This window comes from Gobius niger (genome assembly GCF_951799975.1).
Source record: "Gobius niger genome assembly, chromosome: 8".
In the NCBI taxonomy this organism is placed as follows: Eukaryota; Metazoa; Chordata; class Actinopteri; order Gobiiformes; family Gobiidae; genus Gobius; species Gobius niger.
In genome coordinates, this window is record NC_136859.1 from 3,091,765 (window position 1) to 3,113,466 (window position 21,702).

Sequence of the window (21,702 nt, forward strand, 5' to 3'; positions counted from 1 at the left end):
AGCTGGGAGGCTGTGGGTGAAACCACACATGACCCTTTTATTTAACCAGGAAAGTCCCACTGAGATTAAGAATCTCTTTCTCAGGGGAACCTATTGTACATGTTTTAGTGGTAAGGGAAACCAGAGAACCGAGAGGAAACCTACACAGACACGGGGAGAACATGTGAACTCCACAGAAACACAGAATCAAACCCGGGACCTTCTTGCTTTGAGGCATTAACCGCTGCACCACCAATATTACTTTATCTTTAGAATGACCTGACAGACGTGTGGAGGACGAGGAGCCGCTCTGAGCGACTCAGTGGCTTTAGTAAAGTCCAGATGTTGGTGATGTTTGAGGAACAGTTTGAGTCTAGTGTTGCAGCTCTGTGAGGACACTCCTGATGTTTTATTGGTCTAAACAAAAAACACTGGATTTGTTGGATCTGTTTCTAACCTGTTTGTTCTGATCTAATGAACTCTTCTTCTGATTCTCAGCAGCTTCATCATGGACCCACCTGGACCTGGCCCCGGGTCTAAACCCAGACCTAAACCTGCTCCCAGCTCTGTGTCTCTGAGAAGTGACTGCTCTAAAGGAAACCCTCCTGTCTTTAAAGAACCTCCTCCTGAAGACCAGAGGTCAGTCCACTGGCCTCATATTGAACGGCCACAATCAGGAAATTCATCAATTATCATTTTACACGACAACAAAACAATACAATAGAATAAATATCCACAATATGAATCCGCCTGACCCAGCGCCCCTCGAGGCCTTCACCAAGTCCCTCACGTTACAATATTTATAGTTTAAAAAATTGTCCATAAATTAAACTAGTGTGAAAAGATTTGTTTTATGTCAAACCATTTGAATGGTTTGAAATGATGTTTCTCTCATCCTTGATTGTGGAGCGGGGGGAGGGGGAGGGGAGGGAGTTCAGCGTCCCGATGGCCCTGTGTACGAAACTGTTCTTCAGTCGACTGGACCTGACCCGTAGATTCCGCAGTCTCCTCCCTGAAGGCATCACCCTGAAGAGGCTGTGTGATGGGTGTGTAGGGTCCCTGGTGATTCTGACGACTTTGCGGGTGAGACGGGTGGAGGACATGCCCTTAGTAGAGGAGAGAGGGTCTCAGCTGCTCTCACGATGCACTGGAGGCTCCTCCTCCATCCTGGTAGTGGGTGAGGGCACGCACATCCACAGTTCTAAACAAGTGTGCAGGATCAAAAAATGGAAAGTGTCACAAAAACAAATAAATAAAAGATCTGCACAACTTAGTCGCTCCAAAGCTTATTTAATGCTCACCAGGTAGTGACGTTTCGGGCCTTAGCCCTTCTTCAGACAATAAAAATCAGCTCTGACACACCTGTATATATACACAGCTTAATTGTAGGGGTCATGTGTCCTTGTCACATGACACATGTCACATGATATGAGTTTCACAAAGAGACATGACATACAGTGTTGCCACGCACAGAGAACAAAACTAAACAGGTTCTTGTGCAGGACAGTAGAGACAGATGAGTGTAGGCTTACTTTAACATGGCGAGTGACAACCACAGGATTATTTGTAAAAAACGTATGTATATACGCACCAGTGAATGTGCAAAATATTACGAAATATACATTTCATATTTACATATATACATATATTTACATTTACTAATATTTACATCAGAGTTACCCCGGGGTAGATAGAAGCTGAACATGAACACTGTTATGATACCTTGTTAGAACGAAAAAAACAGACTGGAGTCAGAGAAAAGGTCTGAGATCAAATTCTTCATTCATGCCTTTGGGACTCATGGTGTCCAATGTGTATATCCAATAGGCCTCCCTTTTTAATAGTTGATTGTTTATGTCACCGCCTCTGTTCGGAAGTTTCACATGTTCTATGCCCACATACCTGAGTGTGCTGATATTGTGTTGTGCTTCGGCAAAGTGTGTCGCTACAGGGCTCCTAGAATCATTGTTACGAATGTTCGATCGGTGTTCCGTGATTCTTGTTTTGAGGGGTCTTGTGGTCTTGCCAATGTAGGCAAGCCCGCACGGACACTTGAGCATGTAGATGACGTTGTAGGTGTTGCAGGTGATAACTCCTTTTATTTTGTATGTTCTGCCGGTTCTTGGATGATTGAAAGTCTTAGTCTTTTGTGTAAAGTTACATTGGGTGCAATGTCCGCACCTGTAGTTGCCATGAGGGATGTCTTGTAGAAAATGAGTCTGAGTGAGGGGAGGCAAATCTGCCCTCACAAGCATATTGTTCAGGTTGGGCGGTCTTTTAAAAACAACTCGAGGCGAGAGGGCAAAGTCTTTCAAGTTTGGGTCCGATCTGATGATGTGCCAGTGTTTGTTGATAACGTTTGTAAAGTCTTTAGCAAGAGGAGAGTATTGTAGGACACAATTCAATCTGGATTCTGTTTTTTTCGTGTTGGTACGTTCGAGGCATTCCTTCTGGGAGACTGTGTTGAAACGATTGTAAGCTGCTGAGATCCATTCACTTTTATAGTGTCTTTGTTGAAAGCGCTTACTTAAATCCTCGGCTTGTATCTGATAGTGTACGTCAGAGCTACAGATGCGCCGGATTCTGTTGAACTGGGACAATGGTAGGCTTCTTTTTAGAGGTACAGGTAGGAAAGCTCTGGGCCATTTTGGAGCCCATACTCGTACCCGAGATCTGCAGATAGAAGTTGGATTCAAATAAAAAGAAGTTAGATGTGAGTACAATGTCCAAGAGATCAATGAGACATTGTATGCTGGGGGTACACAATGTCTGACCACAGTGATGGAGCTGGTCAGGATGCTCTCTATAGTCCCTCTGTAGAAGAACCACAGTGATGGTCAGGACTCTCTCTATAGTCAGGGGCGGACTGGCCATATGTTCACTCTGGAAGAGCACAGAAGGGCCACCAGTCCCGCCTCAACCGAGCTTTACACAAATCTAAAAGCTAAAAAGAAAAGCATCAAAATAGCGAGAAAAAGAGGATGAAAACATGAGAAAAACACGGACAAAAAAACACAACAAAAAATGATAGAAAAAATAATTAAAAATATGACAAAAATGTGGCGACGTGACGAAAAAATATAAAGTCTGCTCTGACTCCAACAGATTATTTGACCTTTGTATTTCACTCAATTCACTTCTTTTGTAGAACCCCTTCTTCTTCTTCTTCTTCTTCTTCTTCTTCTTCTTCTTCTTCTTCTTCTTCTTCTTCTTCTTCTTCTTCTTCTTCTTCTTCTTCTTTCTAAAAAAAATATATTATTACCATCCATCCATCCATCCATTTTCTTCCGCTTTATCCGGGGCCGGGTCGCGGGGGCAGCAGTCTCAGCAGAGATGCCCAAACTTCCCGGTCCACACACACCTCCTCCAGCTGTTCTGGGGGGACCCCGAGGCGACACCAGGCCAGCTCGGAGACATAGTCCCACCACCGTGTCCTGGGCCTTCCACGAGGCCTTGTCCCACTAGGACATGCCTGGAACACCTCCCGCGGGAGGCGACCGGGAGGCATCCGAAACAGATGCCCGAGCCACCTCAGCTGGCTCCTTTCGACGTGAAGGAGCAGCGACTCTACTCCGAGCTCCTCCCGGGTAACTGAGCTCCTCACCCGATCTCGGAGGGTGCGCCCAGCCACCCTGCGAAGGAAACTCATTTCGGCCGCTTGTATTCGCGATCTTGTCCTTTCGGTCATTACCCAAATCTCATGACCATAGGTGAGGGTGGGAACGTAGATCGATCGGTAAATCGAGAGCTTTGCCCTCCGACTCAGCTCCCTCTTCACCACGACAGACCGATACAGCGACCGCATCACTGCTGACGCCGCACCGATCCGTCTATCGATCTCACGCTCCTTCCGTCCCTCACTCGTGAACAAGATCCCGAGATACTTGAACTCCTCCACTTGAGGCAAGGACTCCCCACCGACCTGAAGAGGGGAAGCCACCTTTTTCCGGTGGAGAACCATGGCCTCGGATTTGGAGGTGCTGATCCTCATCCCGGCCGCTACACACTCGGCTGCAAACCGCCCCAGTGCGTGCTGGAGGTCCTGGTTCGTTGAAGCCATCAGAACAACATCGTCCGCAAACAGCAGAGATGAGACTCTGAGGCTCCCAAACCGGACACCCTCCGGCCCCTGGCTGCGCCTAGAAATTCTGTCCATAAAAGTAATGAACAGAACCGGTGACAAAGGGCAGCCCTGGCGGAGACCAACACGCACCGGGAACAGGTCTGACTTACTGCCGGCAATGCGAACCAAGCTCCTGCTGCGGTCATACAGGGAACGGACAGCCCTTAGCAGAGGGCCCCGGACCCCATACTCCCGGAGCACCCCCCACAGGGCACCACGAGGGACGCGGTCGAACGCTTTCTCCAGATCCACAAAACACATGTGGACTGGTTGGGCGAACTCCCACGAACCCTCGAGTACCCGATGAAGGGTATAGAGTTGGTCCAGTGTGCCACGACCAGGACGAAAACCGCATTGTTCCTCCTGGATCCGAGGTTCAACTATCGGCCGGATCCTCCTCTCCAGCACCCCGGAATAGACCTTACCGGGGAGGCTAAGGAGGGTGATTCCTCTGTAATTGGAACACACCCTCCGATCCCCCTTTTTAAAGAGAGGGACCACCACCCCGGTCTGCCAATCCAGAGGCACTGTCCCCGACCGCCACGCGATGTTGCAGAGACGTGTCAGCCAAGACAGTCCTACAACATCCAGAGACTTAAGGTACTCAGGGCGAATCTCATCCACCCCCGGAGCCTTGCCACCAAGGAGCTTTCTCACCACCTTGGTGACTTCAGCCCCGGTGATGGGCGAGCCCACCTCCGAGTCCCCAGCCTCTGCTTCCTCATTGGAAGACGTGACGACGGGATTGAGGAGGTCCTCGAAGTACTCCTTCCACCGCCCGACGACATCCCCAGTCGAGGTCAGCAGCCCCCCACCCGCACTGTAAACAGTGTTGGTGAAGCACTGCTTCCCCCTCCTGAGGCGCCGGATGGTTTGCCAGAATCTCTTCGAGGCCGACCGATAGTCTTCCTCCATGGCCTCCCCGAACTCCTCCCAGACCCGAGTTTTAGCCTCTGCGACCGCACGAGCCGCAGCACGCTTGGCCTGCCGGTACCTCTCAGCTGCCTCAGGAGTCCCACAAGCCAACAAGGCCAGGTAGGACTCCTTCTTCAGCTTGACGGCATCCCTTACTTCCGGGCGCCACCACCGGGTTCTGGGATTGCCGCCGCGACAGGCACCAGAGACCTTACGGCCACAACTACGAGCAGCCGCATCGACAATGGAGGAGGAGAACAGAGTCCACTCTGACTCCATGTCCCCCGCCTCCCCCGGAATCTGGGTGAAGCTCTTCCGGAGGTGGGAGTTGAAGACCCCACTGACAGAGGGATCCACCAGACGTTCCCAGCAGACCCTCACAACACGTTTGGGCCTGCCAGGTCTGACCGGCTTCCTCCCCTGCCAGCGGATCCAGCTCACCACCAGGTGGTGATCGGTTGACAGCTCAGCCCCTCTCTTCACCCGAGTGTCCGAGACACGCGGCCGGAGGTCAGACGACACAACTACAAAGTCGATCATCGACCTCCTGCCTAGGGTGTCCTGGTGCCACGTGCACTTATGGACACCCTTGTGCTCGAACATGGTGTTCATTATGGACAAACCGTGACTAGCACAGAAGTCCAATAACAGAACACCACTCGGGTTCAGATCGGGGAGGCCGTTCTTCCCAATCACCCCCTCCCAGGTCTCACTGTCGTTACCCACATGGGCGTTGAAGTCCCCCAGCAGAACAATGGAGTCCCCAGTCGGAGCACCATCTAGTACCCCTCCCAGGGACTCCAAGAAGGCCGGGTTCTCTGCACCGATGTTGGGCCCGTAGGCCGAAACAACGGTGAGAGACCTGTCCCCGACCCGAAGGCGTAGGGACGCGACCCTCTCGTCCACCGGGGTGAACTCCAACACTTGGCGGCTGAGCTGGGGGGATATGAGCAAACCCACCCCAGCCCGCCGCCTCTCCCCGCGGGCAACTCCAGAAAAATGGAGAGTCCAGCCTCTCTCCAGGAGTTGGGATCCGGAACCCAAGCTGTGCGTGGAGGTGAGCCCGACTATATCTAGTCGGTATCTCTCCACCTCCCGCACAAGCTCAGGCTCCTTCCCCCCCAGCGAGGTGACGTTCCATGTCCCGAACGCCAGAAGCTGTGCATGCGGACCAGGTCGTCGAGGCACCTGCCTCTGACTGCCACCCAGTCCTCTCCGCACCCGACCCCTACGGATCCCTCTGCGGGTGGTGGGTCCACAGGAGGGCGGGCCCACGTCGTCCCTTCGGGCTGGGCCCGGCCGGGCCCCGTGGGCAGAGACCCGGCCACCAGACGCTCGCGTTCGGGCCCCAACCCCAGGTCTGGCTCCAGGGTGGGGCCCCGGCTGCGCCATGCCGGGCGACGTCACGGTCCTTGTATAGTGTACGTCCATGGGGGTCTTCTGAACTGCTCTTCGTCTGACCCGTCACCTCGGACCTGTTTGCCATGGGAGACCCTACCAGGGGCATAAAGCCCCAGACAACATAGCTCCTCGGATCATTCGGGCACTCAAACAACCCCACCACGTTAAGGTAGCAGTTCATGGGGTTGTATATTATTACATATATTTATATATTATTATTATATGATCATCAGCATAACTGTGAAAGTTGACTCCATGTCTCCTGATGACATCACCAAGAGGGAGCATATACAGGTTAAAAAGCACTGGTCCTAAACTTGAACCCTGGGGCACACCACATGTTAACAAGGTTCTGATTTATGTTGAATTTTGTGTGTGTCATTAATGTATCAAAAGGTATTATTTCGTTTTCCCCTAGTTTCACTTTCCATTCCCATAATATCTATATAAAAAGCCCCAGCAACGGCATAGCAACCAATCACCATTCACCTCCCCCTGGTCTCTCCACCAATCAGGAGTTGGTATCCCCCATCCCAACTTTCTGCTAAGTCAGTGCGCAGGTATCATCCCTCGGGAACACACGCTCCATCCTCCCTCCCGCAATTCCGTGGAAACTCTTCGTTTTCTTCATTTATGTGTTCATGCGTCCACGAGAATGTAAGTCATGTCCTATATTGCCTGTGTATTGTTTTATAGTAATAGTATTCATCATAGTCCGTAATCTAGTTGTGTTTTATAGTTTCATGGTGTTTTCTTATGAGCGCATCGTTGATGTGCAGGCCTCGCTCTAGCCACGTGATGCACATGTTACGCGCACCACTCTCTCTAATCATGTGATGCACATGTTACGCGCACCACTCTCTCTAATCATGTGATGCACGTGTTTTGCGCATGCATCCCAGCCATAGCATCCAGCTAAATTCAACTGTCGCTGTTCCAAGCCTAATTATATTCTGGTTTTGTATTTTGGGTTAGTTATCACTGTTTGTTTAATGCTTCTTTGAATGTAGTTCAGCCATCTCTTATTTATGTCATTTTATACTTTGGATAATTTATTATTTAGACAGAAAGTAGCTATTCATATTTCCTATTATTGCATTTCTTTATTGTTATCACTTAGCCTCAAATATCATCACTCATTATTCTTTTATTGTGTTTATAGAAACCATGAATCACATGAATCACCAGTGCAGTCAATAAAGAGTGGCAAATGAGTGCGAATCTATTGTTTCTTATTGTTCTAACCGGACAACCTGGGGAGATTGAAGATTTGGAACCAGTTCTAAATACAGTCCTTATCTGAGGTCACAAGTTTGGGTCTCCTTCCCGACACCTCCTTCACATGGTCCTTCGAGCCGGATCTTCAGTTTCCTCAGCTCTACAATGGATCCCACTCGACCTCGCCGTGATGTCCGTCGGCCTCGCTACCTCGATGACTTCTTGGTGACTCTCCCGCCACGTAATCTTCCCTCTCTCACACTCCATGGCCACTCCACCGAGGGAGAAGGTCTTCCACCTCCTGCTCCAATCATCACTCCAGCTCAATTCGTACCTGCGCCTCAGAACCTCAGCTCCGAAGCAGTCATGTCAGCTCTGCAGGAGATGAAAGAGGATAACAACCAGCTCAGGCGAGATATGCAAAGCCTTTTCAATTCTCTCTCCCTGAGAACAGCGCCTCAGCCTCAACGCGTCGATCCAAGGCATTCTGTTCAGTTTGAGGACAGCGCCTCCTCATATGTGCTTTATCATCCTCCTGAGAGAACATCCACTCCTAATCGCAATCTTCAAGCACCAGTGGATGATCTTCCACCCTGGCCTGACGCTTTACCACCTCCGCCCTGGAGCGCGCCTCTACCTCCTCCACCTCCAGTTGACATGCCGCTACCCGCCGCCACCGCCACCGGTGTCATATCTGCCGTCATATGATGTAGGGTTTCAGTCTACTCCAGCGTACGTGGAGCCGTACACTCTCCCTCACAACCCACCTTCTGTGGAGGCGACATACAGAGGGCCAAAGCCTGACGTTCCATGTTTCACAGAGGATGACCCACGTCAATTTGCGCGCCTCAAGATAGCGCTCGACAACCTCTTGCCCAGAGACGCAACTGAGCGGTTCAAATACCAAATACTAGTTGACCACCTCAAGCTCGAAGATGCGCTCCTCATTGCAGACTCCTATAGCAACAGTTCAACTCCCTACTCCAAGACAATGGCCTCACTGACTGAAATGTATGGGCAACCTCACAAACTAGCCCTGCAGCGCATCAACGAAGTCCTGGCCAAGCCTCCAATCAGAAGTGGGGACAGTCGAAGCTTTCGCCTCTTCGGCCTCAAAGTCAGAGCTCTGGTCGGCATGTTAGATCAACTGGGCAAGGAGGGCAAGACTGAGCTGGACTGCGGGTCACACACCTCACGACTTCTGTCCAAGTTGCCGCATGAACTCAGAGCACAGTTCAAACGCTACATAGACCCCATCCGCACTCCGATCCCAACCTTGGTGCACTTCTCTAATTGGCTCGAATATGAGGTTCGTGTTCAGGATGAGGACTACCAGCCTTACCATTCCCGGCCTCCACGAGATGAACGCCAGAAAGCTTTCAGGCCCAAGTCACAGAAGTCTAGTGCACGCTCTACTACAGTTTTGCTCGGCTCTGATCCTGCTCCTAAGTCGTCTGAGTCTTCGTCACAAGTTCAACCTAACAGCGCCAAACTTGAGAAACCTAAAAAGTATTGCCCCTTTTGTGATGACATCCAGCATTACTTCAATCAGTGTCCAGAGTTTAAGAAGTTTTCCACTGATCAGAGAGTGTCATGGATCAAAACTGGGAAGCGCTGCTGGAGATGTGGCAGAAATCACCTCGCTGCTCAATGCTACCTCAAGGCTAAGTGTCAGCAGTGTAATCAGACTCACCTTGACATACTGCATGAGGTCAACACTCCTGCAAGCAAATCAGCACGTTCAGTCACAGAGACTGGACAACCAGCTACCTACTACCTCGATCCAGATCTCAGGACTAGCTGTGTATTGCTGAAGATGGTCAAAGTTCTCCTCCACAATGGCAAACACAAGCTAGAGACTTATGCCATCCTCGTTGACGGCTCCGAGCGCACGATCTTGCTTCACAGTGCTGCTCAAGAGCTGCATCTCAAGGGACAGAGTGAAGACTTGGCGCTCAGAACTATCCGTCAAGATGTGAAAACTGTGTCAGGAAAGTCAGTGTCATTCTCTTTATCTTCATCTGCCCATCCTCAGAAACGATTTCGCATCCACAAAGCCTTCACCGCGGCAGAGCTTGGCCTTTCCAAACACTCCCATCCAGTTGAGGCCCTGCAGAGAACGTACCGCCACCTCAGAGGCCTCCCGCTACATTCAATCAACCAAGTGCAGCCACTTCTCCTCATCGGGTCAGACTACCCTCATCTTCTCTCTCCAGTTGAGCCTGTACACCTAGGTCCACAAGGGGGCCCTGCAGCGTTGAAGACTCGTCTCGGCTGGACTCTACAAGGTCCTGCCAAAGTCCTGCTGCACCAGACCTCCACCCCTCAGTGTCTCCTCATCAACACTCCTCCTTCCTCTACTGACCTTCTCAGTCATGTGTCCAGATTATGGCAGATGGACATTCTTCCTTATCGTAACGAGAAGCTCATCACCAGGTCCAAACAGGATAATGCGGCTGTCAAACTGCTGGAGGAGAAGACAGTCAGAGTTAATATTGATGACGTCCAGAGATATGCCACCCCTCTGCTGTGGAAGGAAGGTCTTCCTCCGCTCAGTGCCCCAAAGGAAGCTGTCCTGAGTCACCTACGAGGCACAGAGAGTCGTCTCACCAAAGACCCAGTCAAGGCTGCATCATACAGCCAAGAAATCAAGAAGCTGGCAGACTCAGGCTACATCAGGAAGCTCACATCACCTGAAGATCAAAGCAGACAATCCTGGTACATCCCACATCACATGGTCCATCACAATGGCAAGGACCGCATCGTTTTCAACTGCTCATTCACCTTCCAAACTTCCAGCTTGAATGAACATCTCCTTCCAGGGCCAACCCTAGGCTCCAGTCTCTTCGGTGTCCTGCTCCGTTTCAGGCAGTATCCCACAGCGGTGAGCAGCGACATCAAGGGCATGTTTCATCAGGTCCGCGTCCTGTCTGAGGATCAGCCCTTCCTCCGCTTCCTCTGGAGGGACATGAACCGCAGCAACAAGCCCGACATCTACCAGTGGCAGGTGCTCCCTTTCGGCACCACCTGCAGTCCCTACTGCGCGACCTTTGCCCTCCAAAAGCATGTCATTGACCACAGCAGCCCTGATGAAGACACTCGGCTCTCAGTCGAGAACTGTTTTTATGTGGACAATCTTCTTCAAAGCTTCTCATCCATCTCAGAAGCAAAGCAGCTCGTCCACAAACTTCAGACTCTGCTCCAATCGGGTGGCTTTGAGCTGCGTCAATGGGCCACCAACGTGCCAGACATCATCAGCCACCTGCCACCAGAACTCACATCCGAGAGCAGAGATCTGTGGCTGTCAATGGAGGGTGCAGATCCACCAGAACGGACCCTCGGTCTGCATTGGCACTGCAGAACAGACACTCTCACCTATCGCCTTCGCCACACAGAGAAACCTAAGCCCACAATGCGCAACATCTACCGAGTCCTAGCCCAACAATATGACCCCCTGGGGCTGCTCATTCCTAACACCACTCGAGCCAAAATCCTGGTGCAGAGCCTCTGGGGAAAGAAACGGGACTGGGACGATCCTAATCTTCCCGAGGATCTGCTCAAACTGTGGCAAGCGTGGGTGAGTGAACTTCCGTTACTTCCTAATGTTACTGTTAATCGTTGTTATGTTCACTCAGATACCGACCTCCCAGCTGCCTCCCAGAGCATCCACGTCTTCTCAGATGCATCAGAGAGGGCCTATGGGTTGGTCGCCAACCTACGTACCGTCAGCGCCGAGGGTGATGTCCAGGTGGAGTTCCTCGCGGCCCGCTCCCGTGTGGCTCCAGTCCGCCAGCAGTCCATCCCGAGGCTGGAACTCTGCGCTGCCCACGTCGGAGCCCAGCTTGGTGCAGTCCTGAAACGAGAGCTCACCATTCCCATCTCATCCATCACCTACTGGACCGACTCCACCACCGTGCTAGCTTGGTTGCTGTCTCCTTCCTGCCGCTACAAGGTGTTTGTCGGTGCCAGAGTTGCGGATATCCAGGAGTTAACTGAGAGCAGCTCATGGCGCTATGTCCACTCCAGTGAGAGTCCTGCTGATGATATAACTCGTGGACTGACCCTCTCACAGATCCAGAGTCACAGTCGCTGGAGATCCGGACCCACCTTCCTTCACGACAGTGAGTCAACCTGGCCTTCCTGCCCAGACATCACCGGCCCTGTTGATTCAGCCGAGCTGCGAAAAGCCAAGTTCTGTGGCCTCATCTCCGCTCCTCCTCATCCACCTTTGCCTGATGTGAGCCAGTTTAACAGCTTCCAAGAACTACTGGAAGCCACAGTTCGAGCATGTCACGGGGCGGCCACTGACTCTAAACCCACAGCTGAGTCCTTGAGACAAGCTGAACTCTCTCTCATCAGACAAGTGCAAAGCGACTGTTTTCCAGAGGAGTTTGCTCTCATCTCCTCCCAAAAGCCCATTCCATCCAGCAGTAGGCTCATCACTTTGGCCCCAGAATATGACCCAGAGACTCAGTTAATCCGCGTCGGGGGCCGACTAAGACGCTGTGAATCCCTCAGTTCAGACACTTTGCATACCTTTGTCCTTGATTCTCATCATCCCATCACAAAGCTGATCATTGCAGATTACGACAGCAAGCTAGCTCATCCAGGCCCTGAGAGAGTCTTCGCTGAGCTGCGCAGAAGATTCTGGATCTTACGGGGCCGAGAGGCTGTCCGCAAGCACCAACACCACTGTCCAGAGTGCCGCAAGTGGCGCAGCCAACCCATCATTCCCAAAATGGCCGACCTCCCACCTTCCAGTTTAAGGTTACACCATCCAGCCTTCTACTCAACTGGAATGGACTGCTTTGGTCCCTTCCTCATCAAGATAGGGAGGCGCAATGAGAAGCGATGGGGTATAATATTCAAATGCCTCACCACACATGCAGTGTACCTAGATCTGCTGGCCAGCATGGACACTGACTCGTTCCTCATGAGTCTACGTCGTTTCATCTCTAGACGGGGAAAGCCTCACGAATTGCTGTCTGATCAAGGCACAAACTTCAAAGGTGGCAGCTCAGAACTTCTAGAGGCCTTCAACTCTCTTGCCCCCGCTCTGCAGTCACAACTCGCCAGCCAGCAAATCCATTTCCGCTTCAATCCACCTAGTGCACCTCACTTTGGGGGTTCCTGGGAGCGAGAAATCCGCACCATAAAATCAGCGCTGCATGCCATACTGGGATCACAAACGGTCACCGAGGAGGTCCTCCGAACCATCCTTACTGAAGTGGAGAGCATCATCAACTCCAAGCCCCTCGGCTACACCTCTTCCGATGTGGCAGACCCAGATCCAATCACTCCAAATGTGTTGCTGATGGGGCGGCTGGACCCATCCACTCCTCAAGTTGTGTATTCGGGTACAGAGCTCCTCAGTCGCCGCAGATGGCGACATTGCCAGGTCTTAGCGGACCAGTTTTGGATCCATTTCATCAGGAACTACTTACCATCCCTCCAGAGCCGCTCCAAGTGGCAACAGGAACAAGAGGACATCTGTATTGACGACATTGTTCTTGTTGTTGACCAGCAGCTTCCGCGTGCCTTATGGCTCATTGGTAAGGTCACAGCCGTTTTCCCTGGAGTTGACGGTAGGATTCGTACTGCTCAAGTCCAGGTCAAAGACAAATCCTACACCAGACCTGTCGCTAAGCTCATCAAGCTACCTGCACTTCCTCAAGACATTCCCGATTGACTTGTGTTCAACTTTGCTGCCCAAAGTTGGGGGTGGCTGTTAACAAGGTTCTGATTTATGTTGAATTTTGTGTGTGTCATTAATGTATCAAAAGGTATTATTTCGTTTTCCCCTAGTTTCACTTTCCATTCCCATAATATCTATATAAAAAGCCCCAGCAACGGCATAGCAACCAATCACCATTCACCTCCCCCTGGTCTCTCCACCAATCAGGAGTTGGTATCCCCCATCCCAACTTTCTGCTAAGTCAGTGCGCAGGTATCATCCCTCGGGAACACACGCTCCATCCTCCCTCCCGCAATTCCGTGGAAACACTTCGTTTTCTTCATTTATGTGTTCATGCGTCCACGAGAATGTAAGTCATGTCCTATATTGCCTGTGTATTGTTTTATAGTAATAGTATTCATCATAGTCCGTAATCTAGTTGTGTTTTATAGTTTCATGGTGTTTTCTTATGAGCGCATCGTTGATGTGCAGGCCTCGCTCTAGCCACGTGATGCACATGTTACGCGCACCACTCTCTCTAATCATGTGATGCACATGTTACGCGCACCACTCTCTCTAATCATGTGATGCACATGTTACGCGCACCACTCTCTCTAATCATGTGATGCACGTGTTATGCGCATGCATCCCAGCCATAGCATCCAGCTAAATTCAACTGTCGCTGTTCCAAGCCTAATTATATTCCGGTTTTGTATTTTGGGTTAGTTTTCACTGTTTGTTTAATGCTTCTTTGAATGTAGTTCAGCCATCTCTTATTTATGTCATTTTATACTTTGGATAATTTATTATTTAGACAGAAAGTAGCTATTCATATTTCCTATTATTGCATTTCTTTATTGTTATCACTTAGCCTCAAATATCATCACTCATTATTCTTTTATTGTGTTTATAGAAACCATGAATCACATGAATCACCAGTGCAGTCAATAAAGAGTGGCAAATGAGTGCGAATCCATTGTTTCTTATTGTTCTAACCGGACAACCTGGGGAGATTGAAGATTTGGAACCAGTTCTAAATACAGTCCTTATCTGAGGTCACAAGTTTGGGTCTCCTTCCCGACACCTCCTTCACACCACATGTAATGTTATGGACCTTAGAGGAGCAGGTATCCACACGGACCATGAACGTTCTGTCTGTGAGGTGGGATGGAAACCACTGTGGTCACAACTCCGTTTTGTAAATGATCTAAAATAAAACTATTGGGAGTCAGAGCAAATCCCTTTGCACGAGTTCATTACACATGTGGAGGAACTCAGAAAAAAGTCCAGATCTGAGAGGGTCACCTGGGAGGCTGTGGGTGAAACCACACATGACCCTTTTATTTAACCAGGAAAGTCCCACTGAGATTAAGAATCTCTTTCTCAGTGGAACCTTGGTGATGTTTGAGGAACAGTTTGAGTCGAGTGTTGCAGCTCTGTGAGGACACTCCTGATGTTTTATTGGTCTAAACAAAAAACACTGGATTTGTTGGATCTGTTTCTAACGCCCTGTTTGTTCTGATCTAATGAACTCTTCTTCTGATTCTCAGCAGCTTCAACATGGACCCACCTGGACCTGGCCCCGGGTCCAAACCCAGACCTAAACCTGCTCCCAGCTCTGTGTCTGTGAAAAGTGACCACTCCAAAGGCGAACCTCCTGCCTTTAGAGAACCTCCTCCTGAAGACCAGAGGTAAGTCCTGCGTAAACCATAGTCAGACCTGGTTTAGTCCTGGTTCAGAGTCAGACCTGGTTTAGTCCTGGTTTAGTCCTGGTGTGAGCTGTAGATGGTGAGTCCTCAGCAGGTCTGTGGAGGAGCTTCTTGTGAGTCTAAATGAGTCCAAAGGCGGCTGCAGTGGTCTCTGCTCAGTCTCTAATGTTTCTGTTTGTTGGTTCTCAGGGAGCCAGGCCCAAAGGAGCAGCTGGACGCCATATTCACGGTGAGTAGCCACGACTGCAGCATGTGTGGGGTTCTCTGTGGGGCTCCTCAGGTCCTCTCTTTGACTGAAACTCTTTACATCTGATTCTATTCCAGCGTCTGGAGGAGGACATCCTGACGTTTGTCAAAGAGCAGCTGCAGAGGCTCCACAGGCTCCTGGTCTCAGAGTACCCAGAGAGTAGCTCAGAGAGTGAGGAGGAGCAGAGCAGCAGAGAGGCTGTGCTGAACATCACCCTGGACTTCCTGAGGAGGATGAAGCAGGAGCAGCTGGCCGAGCGTCTGAGCTCCAGTAAGAACTCTTCCACATCTACATAACTTTAATAACTTATATTTGAGTTTGTGTCCAGTGAAGAGTTCACTGTTGTCTCTGTCTTTATTCAGGGAGTTCTGTTGGAGTTTGCAGAGATAAACTGAAGAGTCATCTGCAGCAGAGGTTCAGCTTTGTGTTTGAGGGCGTGGCTAAAGCAGGAAACTCCGCCCCCCTGCACCAGATCTACACAGAGCTCTACATCACAGAGGGAGGGGCCTCAGAGGTCAACCAGGAACATGAGGTCAGACACATCGAGGCAGCGTCCAGGAAACCAGGAGCTACAGAGACCAGCATCACATGTGAAGACCTGTTTAAAGGCCCCGCCCACAGACAGCAGCCAATCAGAGCAGAGCTGACAGAGGAGGGACCAATCAGAGCAGAGCTGACAGAGGAGGGACCAATCAGGACGGTGCTGACGAAGGGCGTGGCCGGCGTGGGGAAAACAGTGCTGACTCAGAAGTTGAGTCTGGACTGGGCTGAAGGCAGAGCCCACCAGGACGTCCAGCTGCTGTTCCCCTTCACTTTCAGAGAGCTCAATGTGCTCAGAGACACAGAGTACAGCCTGGTGGAGCTGCTGCACCACTTCTTCAGTCAAACCAAAGGTCTCTGCAGCTTTCAGCAGCTCCAGGTGCTCTTCATCTTTGACGGTCTGGACGAGTGCAGACTTCCTCTGGACTTTAGCCGGACCCGGGTCCTGACGGAGCCCACAGAGAGCGCCTCAGTGGAGGAGCTGCTGGTGAACCTCATCAGGGGGAGCCTGCTTCCCTCCGCTCGCCTCTGGATAACCACACGCCCCGCGGCGGCCAATCAGATCCCTGCTGAGTGCGTCTCCATGGTGACAGAGGTGCGAGGGTTCAGCGACCCACAGAAGGAGCAGTACTTCAGGAAGAGGTTCAGAGACGAGCAGCAGGCCACAGACATCATCTCCCACATCAAGAGCATCCACAGCCTGTACATCATGTGCCACATCCCAGTCTTCTGCTGGATCCTCTCCACAGTCCTGCTCCATCTGATGGAGACCAGAGAGAGAGGAGAGCTGCCCCGCACCCTCACCCAGATGTACATCCACCTCCTGGTGGTCCAGGCCAAAGTCAAGAACATCAAGTACCATGAGGGGTCTGGGACAGACCTTCACTGGACTCCAGAGACCTGGGAGATGGTGCGGTCTCTGGGAAAACTGGCCTTTGAGCAGCTGCAGAAAGGAAACCTGATCTTCTACGAGAGTGACCTGAGCGTGTGTGGGCTGGACGCTGCAGCCGCCTCAGTGTACTCCGGAGTCTTCACACAGGTCTTTAGAGAGGAGCCAGGCCTGTACCAGGACAAGGTCTACTGCTTCATCCATCTGACTGTGCAGGAGTTTCTGGCTGCTCTTCACGTCCATCAGACCTTCTTCAGCTCTGGGGAAACCCTGCTGTCCTCACCACACTCCTCTGAGAGCCCTGACCCCGAGAAGAACCTGCTGTCCTCACCACACTCCTCTGAGAGCCCTGACCCCGAGGAGAACCTGCTGTCCACACCACACTCCTCTGAGAGCCCTGAGACCTTCTACCGCTCTGCTGTGGACCGGGCCTTACAGAGTCCAAACGGACACCTGGACCTGTTCCTGCGCTTCCTCCTGGGGCTGTCTCTGCCGACCAATCAGAGCCTGCTGCCAGGTCAGCTGACTCTCACAGGAAAAGACTCGACCAATAAGAACACAGTACTCTTCATCAGACAGAAGCTGAATGAAGAGGGTCTGTCTGCAGAGAGGAGCCTGAACCTGCTCCACTGTCTGAACGAACTGAACGACCACAGTCTGATGGAGCAGATACAGAAGATCATGAGATCAGGACGTCTCTCCTGGTTACGTTCTCCTGCTCAGTGGTCTGCTGTGTCCTTCCTCTTACTGTCCTCAGACTCAAACCTGGAGGAGTTTGACCTCAGGAAATACCGGCGCTCAGAGACAGCTCTCCTGAAGCTGCTGCCGGTCGTCAAAGCCTCCACCAAAGCCATGTGAGTCCAGACTGTATTTAAACACTTGTGTCTTGGCTCTCGTCTCTAATCGTCCTCTCTGTCCTCAGTCTGAGCGGCTGTGGCCTGTCTCCTCTCAGCTGTGCTCCTCTGGCCTCAGTCCTCAGCTCCTCCAGTCTGACTCACCTGGATCTCAGTAACAACGACCTCCAGGACTCAGGAGTGGAGCTGCTGTGTTCTGGACTGAAGAGCGCCCCCTGCAGACTGCACACCCTCAGGTGAGACGCTCCCATGATGCACTCTGTCTCTGTGTCCACATTAGAGGCTAATGCTGTGTGTCTTTAGTCTGTCTGGATGTCTGGTCTCAGAGAGGGGCGGGGCTTCTCTGGCCTCAGCTCTGAGCTCCGCCCCCTCCCACCTGAGAGAGTTAGACCTGAGCTACAACCATCCAGGACCCTCCGCCGAGCTCCTGACCGCTCTACGGGCCCCTCAGGGGCCCCTGCTCTCTCTCAGGTGAGCCCCCCCTGGACTCTCTCAGGGTCTTGCCTCTGGTCCATGGTTGGTCCAGGTCTGGTCTGGTCTACAGTAAACTGGACTTGTTTCAGGCTGGATCCTGCTGGAGAACAGTGGATGGTCCCAGGTCTGAGGAAATGTGAGTCTGTGTTTTATTCATTTCATGGAAATAACTTGAACTTCATCAGGTTTACATGATCTGTTTTTAGAGGAAAAATCTGCAAAGTGATAGATTGAATTTACAAATTATGCACCAAATCCATGCTCTTCTGAATATCTGTGTCAGACTTATTACAGCTTATTACACATGAAAGAACTCTTCAGACACAGGAACAGGAAGTGATGTCATGAGTTGTGTTTGTTTCCTCAGATTCCTGTGAGTTTTCTCTGGATCCAAACACAGCTCAGAGGAACCTCCTTCTGTCTGAGGACAAACGGACTGTGACCAGTGTGAGAGAGGAGCAGCAGTATCCACGTCATGAGGACAGGTTCATGGTCCAGCCTCAGGTCCTGAGCTCCACTGGCCTGAGGGGGCGCTGTTACTGGGAGGTGCAGTGGAGCGGGAGGTGGGAGGTTGATATAGCAGTGAGTTACAGAGGAATCAGACGGAGAGGAGACAGAGAGGAGAGTAGGTTTGGAAACAATGATCAGTCCTGGAGTCTGAGGATTGATGGTGGAGATTACTCTGTCTGTCACAACGGAAGAGAAACAGACCTCTTCACCTCCTCCTCTGGTTCTCCCTCTGGTGTTGTGGGCGTGTTCCTGGACTCTGAGGCTGGAGCTCTGTCCTTCTATGAGGTCGACTCTGGTGGAAAACTGTCCCACATTTACACCTTCACCTCCTCCTTCACTGAGCCTCTGTTTCCTGGGTTTAGGCTGTGGGATAAAGGTGACTCTGTGTCTGTGTTAGATCTGAGGAGAGCGCCCCCTGGTGGACCTCTGTGACTGAACTCTTTAATGACACACATTTGATTGACAGCTGTAAGGACCAATCACAGCTGGCTCCGCCTGTAATCACTGATTCACTGTTGAAATAAAACACGTCTTTATTAAATCATCACTTGTGTGTTTGAGGCTCTGACAGATACAGGTGGAGCCGTCGCCCTGTTACCGTGAGGTCGACGGTTCACATCTCAGTCTCACCCGCACTTACTCTGTCAATGAGCAAGACACTTCACCCCAGAGGGTCAGTGGTTTAAAGTATTATTCAGTGTTTGAGACTAAAACCAGGTAGAAACTAAGCACTGGAGACAAAAACTATGTATTTCATTAATCTTTTTCATGCCCTCATAGCCTTATAGTTTTAAAGTTGCTTATTTTTATCTAAATTCTGTGTTTTATGTTTTATGTTGCACGATTGTACCGAGAACAAATCCTAGTTTGTGAACCTGTTCTCAAACAATGGCAATAAAAACTAAAGCAGTTCAAGATTTACAATATGTAACAATAAGCAGAGCCAAAAATAACTCCCAGTCCCATTGAGCTCAGTGTTTCAGTTTGTTTAAGTCTTAAGTCAAGTCAATTGTCTTCATTGTTCAGATCTGTTTCCTTTAAAGTGGTGTTTTAAGGTGTTACCTCTCGCATATTGGTAGAAAGACGGTTGTTCTTCGACGTTCAGTTCTGTTCTGGGCACAGGCTCGACGTCTCCGTCCAGAGAGAATCCAGGAAATCCATCCAGGGTTTTCTTAACCATGAAAAACCAGCCTGCACAACAATCATGGTGTTATTGTTTACAGATGAATAAAACTCTGATATCCTGTCTCTTCTCAGTCGTTATAGCTTTGTTTTTTATATCTTTAAAAATACACAGTAATACTTTACATGCGTGTTTTTAACTCAAATATTCTTTCTAATACATGAAATAGTTTTTAATCCATGTAAAACAAGCAAATTATTTTCTCTTTTTATGTTTTTTATTCTTTTTATTATTTAACCATATTATGATTCAATATTTTTAACTAATCAACATTGATTTTAAATGAATTTTAACTTTTTATAACTCATGAAATGAAACTAATGAATTCAAATATTCTCCTTCAGAATCAACACTTCAGTAAAACCTCATCTGTGCTACTGGGTTTAGCATCACAGAAGAATTACTGTGCACTTTCATACAGAGTTCATGAATGTGACGTCATATCGCTAAGCATTATGGGATTAATGTTCACATTAAAACACTTGGACACCACAGTGAGTTAGATGTTTTTACCAGCAGTAACTCAGCAGCTAACGGAGCTGATCCACGGCTTTTTTCTCCACTTTTTATACTGTTTTTAGCTCATGTTAGTCAATGGAAATGTTTGCTAACAGCTGCAAAGATGGCGGATCTCCATGGCAACTGTGGAATTTCCTGAACTCTATTACAAACCATGAAAAATGTACAATAAACTTCAAAAATAATAATTACATTGGATCAAAAAAAGTGCAAAAACAACCAAAAGTGCTTCTCTGTGTTTTATGAACTGAACTAGAATTTGGTAGAAACCACATCTTTACCAGAAATAGCTTTTACGTCGCTTTCAAACAAAAAAAACGGCACTCGAGATTAGCGTTAGCATCGCGCTAATATTAGCATCGCGCTAATATTAGCATCGCGCTAGCATGTTTTTCTAATCCTCACATGACACGGATTTACCAAGATGAGGCATCGTGAGGAACAGCCTCTCCAGCTCGTGCTCCTTCCACTTCACACAACAATTATTCCAAATCAACCAAATACAAAGTCATTTGTTTACATCGTTTTTTTATATATAAAACTGACCAGACCTAAAGGTTTTGTCTCGGACCGTCTCCAGCCTGTCCCGCTCATTCCCGGAGCGCGAAAGACCGAAAACTAGTGAGTGATTCGGTTCCGCAGCTCGGGAGGCGGGACTAATACCATTTTTAACAAATCAAAAGGTCATTATCACCCAACGTGACCGTGAAAACAGGAAAATAAAGTGTGAGTGAGGGGATCACACTTCCTCTTTTCAAAATAAATGCATTTCAAAATAAAAGTGCGTAAATACAAAACAGCAAAAAGGAGAGACTGGGTTACATATGTGTGTCATGTCATTTATGTTAAAAATCAAAATGACTTTAGGCAGGACGAGCGACAAAGATGTAAATGATCTCTGACTGTTATTATGTCAACGCCACATTGCACATCTGGAACACACACGTGGGAAAGGACGCCCTCTGGTGGAGACTGCGCCAAAAAATGTGTAACGGAGTTAGAAAAAGCGTTTTATTTTTATGCTGTTTTACCGTTTTGTGTTTTATTTTGAAAATCCTGTATGCACGCTGCTCCCGGATGTTGTATTGGGTAACTTGCCGCTCCTCCTTCAGTAGCGCGGTGTCTGCTGAAGAGGGTGAGTGTGTATCGGTGTAAAATAATATTTTTAACATATTTCCAATTAGATTTCGCCCCCCATCCAAATATATATTGATAAGATAACATTTTCGCACGTAATGCACATAATCTCATGATAGTTTTCATCCTAAATTTTAAGTTTGTGCACTTTTTCCAATTAACTAGGTATTACATAGGTATTATCCCGCCAGTTCTGCAGCCATTTCACGGTGTTGTTTTGTTTTATTTTATAGGGAGCCAGTGTGTGTCAATGAGGAGACGCTGAAATTGTATTTCTGCTGTCTCACAGGTATGTTTTTATTTTATTTTAATGCTTTTCTCTGTAAATGT

At 49.5% G+C, this 21,702-nt stretch overlaps 1 long non-coding RNA gene and 2 pseudogenes across 3 annotated transcripts in view; all 3 read left to right on the plus strand.

The window, feature by feature from the left end:
• LOC306966680 (NACHT, LRR and PYD domains-containing protein 12-like) overlaps positions 1-18,965 on the plus strand; it is a 70,326-nt pseudogene extending 51,361 nt beyond the window's left edge. The window contains exon 9 of the transcript in view: positions 18,509-18,965. The product of the transcript in view is annotated as an NACHT, LRR and PYD domains-containing protein 12-like (transcript). The remainder of the gene's footprint in view (positions 1-18,508) is intronic.
• LOC306966347 overlaps positions 1-21,702 on the plus strand; it is a 347,602-nt gene that overhangs the window by 277,170 nt on the left and 48,730 nt on the right. The window lies entirely within an intron of this gene.
• LOC306966683 (protein NLRC3-like) lies at positions 14,837-18,163 on the plus strand (annotated as a pseudogene). The gene is made up of 6 exons: positions 14,837-15,001; positions 15,209-15,248; positions 15,344-15,536; positions 15,629-17,549; positions 17,618-18,020; positions 18,113-18,163. The product of its transcript is annotated as a protein NLRC3-like (transcript).